We start from the raw sequence: 6,000 nt of genomic DNA on the forward strand, positions 1-6,000 counted from the left end.
AATTGACCTCAATCTCCAGATCCCCTCCCCTTTCTAGGGGTAGGGCTGGCCTAAAGTTCCAATCATCTAATCACATGGTTGATCTTTCTGGTAACCAGCCCCCATCCTGAAGCAATCCCACTGTGAGTTACCTCATTAACATAACAAAGACACACCAGCAGGAAATTGGGAGGTGGGAGTTAAGTTCTGCCAGCAGCCAGGAGCAAAGATCAAACAAATTCTCCATTATATCACACAACGTTATTCAATTTCTTTAGTTAATCTTACTAGAGATCTTTATTTCTTCAAACTGCATTGAGTACCATCTAATAGCCTTTCACTAAAACGTAAGACTCCCTTCAGAATTTTTTTCAGGGCAGGTCTACTGGTAATGAACTCCCTCAGCTTTTGTTTATCTTGTCTTAATGTCTTCATTTCCTTCTCATTTTTGAAAAGCAATTTTATCAGCTATCAAATTCTTGATTGATAGTCTGGGTTTTTTTTTTTTTATTTCAGCACTTTAAATATGTCATTGCACTGCCCTCTGGCTTCCATGGTTTCTGATGAGAAATTGTTAATCTTATTAAAACAACCTTGTACGTGACAGTCACTTCTGTCTTGCTGCTTACAAGACTCTCTTGGTCTTTGGCTTTCAACTGTTTCATTAAATTGTGTCTCTAGGCCTAGAATTCAGGAGAGAAGTCTAGATCAGAGCTATCCACCTTGGTGTTGTCAGCATAGGAATGATAAAGGAGACTGAGAAGGAGTGGTCAGCAAGGTAGAAGAATATTAGAGGCTGTGGTGTCCTGGATTCCCGGTGATGAAAGTGTTTTGAGGTGGAAGCATCATCAAATGTGTTGAATGCAGCTGGTAGGCCAGGTAAGCTAAGCACAAGCAATGGCTCATTGCACGTGTGTCGAATTGCATTAACTCAACCATATTCAAAGAATCTCTTTGCTATTTCTCAACCCCTGTGTTCTCAATGAAATCTTGAGAAACAATGAGTGGAAACTCATGTTGTTTCTCTTCTCAGGGCATTAGCGGATTTGTTGTGTGGCATAATAAATCCACAGGCTGACCCTGTTTTCCATCCCCACACTCCTTCATGGGCCAGCTCCCTACCTTCTTTCCCACTTGGGGAAATCTCCCATTTATGGCAATGTGTATTTGTTTGAAAGACTGTATGGGTGGTTTTCAGAGCCAAATTTAAGGAAACAATACATGTAAAGCACCCAGCAAGGTTCCAGAACATGCTGGAAGCTCAGTTTGTGTCAGTTCCTTTCCCTTTTTCCCTTGCGAAGTTTACAATCCTTGTTCTTAAAACGGGGGCAATAGTTTTAGTTTTCAGAACACTCACACAAAAATATATTTAACTTAAAAACAAATATAAGGAAATCTATTCAACCTCATTAGGAATGAAAAGACTAGAAATTAAAATATTTTCACAGGATTCAGTGATCCTATAAACACCAAATTCTGAGACCCTCCAGCTGGCCTTCACCACTCAACACAAACACTGGCAGCCAGAAATTCACTCTTCAGATAAAAGATGAAAGAGCCCTCCCTGGGAAATCTGACTAACCGCCCCCCCAAAAAATCCCTAAATATACTGACATGAGGCCAAGCAGAATACCCTACAGAAAAGGTCATATGCTAAGACTACCAATTAGCTTTTTAGACCCTGACTCTTACAAATGAGCAGACAACCAAGCATAACCCAACACTTGAGAAAAGCCTTTGCCATGAGTGATAGAGACCAAAACAAAGAGGAAAAAATAGCACCTTAGATAAAGGATGGACTATGGTGAGGAAATTAAACAATATAGCTGCTGAAACAATCAAACCCATATAGAATAATGATTGTGTATAGGATAAAGCCCAAAAGGGAAGTGCCTGACGTAGGTGGCATTCCTCCAAATACTGATTCAGGAATCCTGGGTCCTTTCAGCTTTTGAAAATTTGTGATTTGTATTCTATTTTGTAGTGGGTTTTCAATACTGTATAGTGTCCATGCTGACAAAACCTGGATCTACCCATTTATACCTAGAAAATACATAAGACAATCAAGATAACCATTAATTACCAAGTTGTTCAAGAAAAGGAGAAGGAATCATAGCATGCCATATAGACCAACTTTGAATCTCTTCTTTGAAGAGAATACAGTGTAAATACAGAATAACAGTCAACCAAAATTGCACATAACCATTTTGGGAAGATGTGTGCATATACACTGTAGAGGGGGAGAGACACCTTTTCATCTTCCATAGGGGGGAGGCCATAGATAATGCCTGAAACTTAAAAATAAGAATACATGCAAACATATTATTTAGAGGTAAAAACCAAAAGAATAAAAGAAAGTATGAAATTGGTTGTTTCCAAGAAAGGGAATTTAGGAAGAGTGACAAACTTTTTAGACCAAGTGAGCATAATTTTGATTCTTAAAAAGAAAAATGGTAGGCAATATTTTAAGGTGTTAACAGTGATTGCCCTTGGATGATGGATTTTTGAACAAACCTTCTTCCATCTGTATTTTCTGCATAATCTAGAATAAACATGGCTTATTTTTATGATTGAAATATTAGATAAAGTTAAAAAGTAATGTGTCTTTCTATCTCAAAATGAGTTTTCATGAGGTTAAATTGCTCTTCTAATTGATAGAAAACTTGTATACATTTGGCCCTTTTGTAAAACACACCAGATTCGGCTCTCCTCCACTTATTTTCTTAACTATCTTGTTTTTTTTTTAAATGTGTTTCTTTTCTTTTTTTTTTTTTTTTAAAGTAGGCTCCACACCCAGCATGGAACCTAACATGGGGCTTGAACTCACGACCCTGAGATCAAGACCTGAGCTGAGATCAAGAGTCGGATGCTTAACTGACTGAGCCACCCAGGTGCCCCCTTTTTTATTTTCTTAACAACAACCAAATAAACATCTCTCTAGGAAGGACTGCAATTTTTAGGACCATTTTGAGGCAAACTTGACGAGTAGTTAGAATACCCAGCAGGGCCACACTTAACTGCCGATGTGACACTTCCCTCCTTCTAGTACCACTTCATGTCATTTGTTTTGCCTCCCTGCCACAATTTTATAAGAAATTCAAGGTCAAAAATGCATACATCTTCTCGCCTTTCCTCCCCTCCTCTTACCCTTCTTTCTTCCCAAATTCCAAATATTGGGAAAAAATAACTAACACTTGCATAACCCTTTATAACGCTCAAAGAAACCTATCTTATCTACATTTAATCCTCACAATACCCATTTCAGGAGTGCTTAGTCACCCAGAAGTATGACCTAGAGAGTTGTCTTTGTTGTGAAAACGTCTGCAGAGGAGGCCAAAATGGGGAAAAGACTGGGTATTCCATCCAACAAGAAACAGAAGGGACACACAAGCAATTTCCCACTATGACAAGGTGGTGTGCTTCCCGCAGGAGTTTCAGAAAGCAGGCTTCTCCCTCCATCCAGGGCTAAGTAGACTTCAACTCACCCCTGCTAAATCTGGCATCAGCCAAGACTAAGATTCACCCAAAGAGTTGTGCTCAGTTCCTTGGCTTTGGTTTATCTCCTGTGGCTCTCCCTGGTTGCCCTAGCCACACATATTAAACCTGGAGACTTTTTTGTTTTACACATTATTTAAGGTAGTAAAGCAGAACTGGGAGGGTAGGGAAAGGTAAAAAGAGATTTTTAGTACCAAATTTTTCTAAGACATCAGACTCTGAAGTAAGGCTGTGAAATAGACCAAAAACCGCCCCCCTCCCTTTGCCCCCCAAACATTTCCTTAAGATTTCATCAGCAAAAGTCAGGAGTAATGGGGCAGGTCTGGTTGTAGGACACTGAAGAAGCTTAAGGCAAGAATCTTTTCCCTGGTTCACAGACAATTTGGGAACAATGGTCCTCTGAGGAACAAAATCCTTTCTAGTCTTTTAAAACATGTTGCCTTGGGAGTGTTAGTATATGAGAAAAGAGAAGTATTTCCCCTCTATTGCAAAGAGAGCCAAGAAGCCTCCTTGATAAAGAGAGATCCAAATATTTTAATGGGATAATAGGAACAGTATAATTTTACCAAAAAACCTAAACCAAGGCTAAGAAGAGGTGCTAAAAACTGCATGTGAAACTTAGCTTCCAACTCCCACTGTCCACCACAAACAAGCATACTTGTTCAAGGGCAGAGACATGTTTTTCCAGCCATTCTGAGGGCCTCTGTATTATGAACACCGAGTGGTGTAAGGGACAGTCTTCACTTTTTTTTTCTAAAAAAAAAAGCATGAAGTCATTCTTCATATGACTAATTAGCATAATGCTAAATGGCAAGTCTGTGATGGTAAGGAGTGTGAAGCTAACAGAATTGATTCCAAGATGATAGCTTTGTCCTGGCCAGGCCTGATGAAGGGACAAAGCTTTCCAAATAATTGCTGCTTAGGTATTTGCCTTACCAGACTCTATGCCTGTGGTGAGCAGGGTCTGCCCTCATTCACAACATCACTTAACCCGATGCCTGGTGCAAAGTGATTGAGCAATAAATATAGAAGAAATAAAGAAAATAAGGAGGACACACCGTTCCTCAGGCTCCTCTTGGAAATATCAGTAGTCATTGCCAGAATTTTGAATGGAAGCTTTGGAAGAGATGAAAATCTATCTGGAAGGGACTCTGGTAAGCACTAGAATGGGGAGGTTGAGGAGACCACCCGTGTGCTGCAAAGCTAGGTAGTAGTGTTGCTTGTTCTCGGATGTGGAGATGCTGATTTATACTCTGACCTCCAGGCTGCAAAAATACCTGATAACACAGCCAGGACTTTTCTCAGAAAGTGATTCAGCGGTTTGCCTGAGACTGACCCAGTTTTAGCACAAAAAGCCTGGAGTCCCGAGAAATGCCTGAGTCACAGTCAAATCAAGCAACTGGTCCCCCAAGAAGCAAGTAAGGAGACATTCAAGCACTCAGGCAGGTAACAAATCTCAGGTAAACTCTGCATCATAAAGCAAATAAGATAATACTCTAGAGTGGGACATTTGGAGAACAGAAACTGCTTATTCTGCCATGAATGTATCTTTGTAATCAAAAGTTTAATTCTGATGTCCTGCCAGGATGGGATTAGCTGCAGAACTCCCTTGGGGTATCTGAAATGATCTGTGGGTTCACTTTGGGGTTTCTAAAATGAGATAATCTATAGATAAGAATCATTTAAATGTCTAGACGCTAAAGAGAGTTTGCAAATATCAAGAGACACCAAAGAGAGGCTGCAATCATGAATTTTGACAAAACTGATATTGAGCTTTAAAAAAACAACAACTGATTGACTATATTAATCGGTTTATTCTTGAGGGTACCTCAGAAATTTTGAGCAGGCCACTAACTTGCCCTCCCACTTCTTTAAATAGAGGGCATTATTTAGTTCATCTGAGAGCAAATCAATTTTTTCAGACAGGAACTCAGAGAGAAGAGCTTAGGCTCAGCCCTGTTTTCTCCATTCTGTCCTTCTACCCAGTGCCCATTCTCTCCACCATAATGGCAATGGGGTGTTGGAACAGACTCTGGAAATAAACCATAAGCTTGGACTCTAAGAGGGAACATCTATAGCGAACTTTCCATTTATTAAATCAGATCCGTGCTATAAAGACTTGTGTTCTCAATTAGGTAAAAGAGAGAGAGAGAGAGAGAGAGAGAGAGAGAACCAGCTTGATATTTCTGGAATAACTACTAACATTGAGCGGGATTTATATATGGCATTATAGAATTCCCTATCCCGCAATTTCTGGAGGAAACTTGTTCTAACATATTTTCTTTCTAATTGTCTAAATACTTCAAATTTTGGCATACATAACAAGCAAATTCCAATGATGCAGAAAAACTACAGAACACACCACGAATGACACAAAAGGTCCCCAGGCCTTCCTGGGTAAGATGCTTCAGCAGTTGCCTAAAAAGTTCACCTCTGGATGAACTTGCATCTCGACCAGTAGTTGATTACTCACTCGTTTGAATAGGAACTGCCAATGAAGAAATGGTAACTGCCAAAAAATAAATA

Source organism: Ailuropoda melanoleuca, chromosome 14 (assembly GCF_002007445.2).
Source record: "Ailuropoda melanoleuca isolate Jingjing chromosome 14, ASM200744v2, whole genome shotgun sequence".
In the NCBI taxonomy this organism is placed as follows: Eukaryota; Metazoa; Chordata; class Mammalia; order Carnivora; family Ursidae; genus Ailuropoda; species Ailuropoda melanoleuca.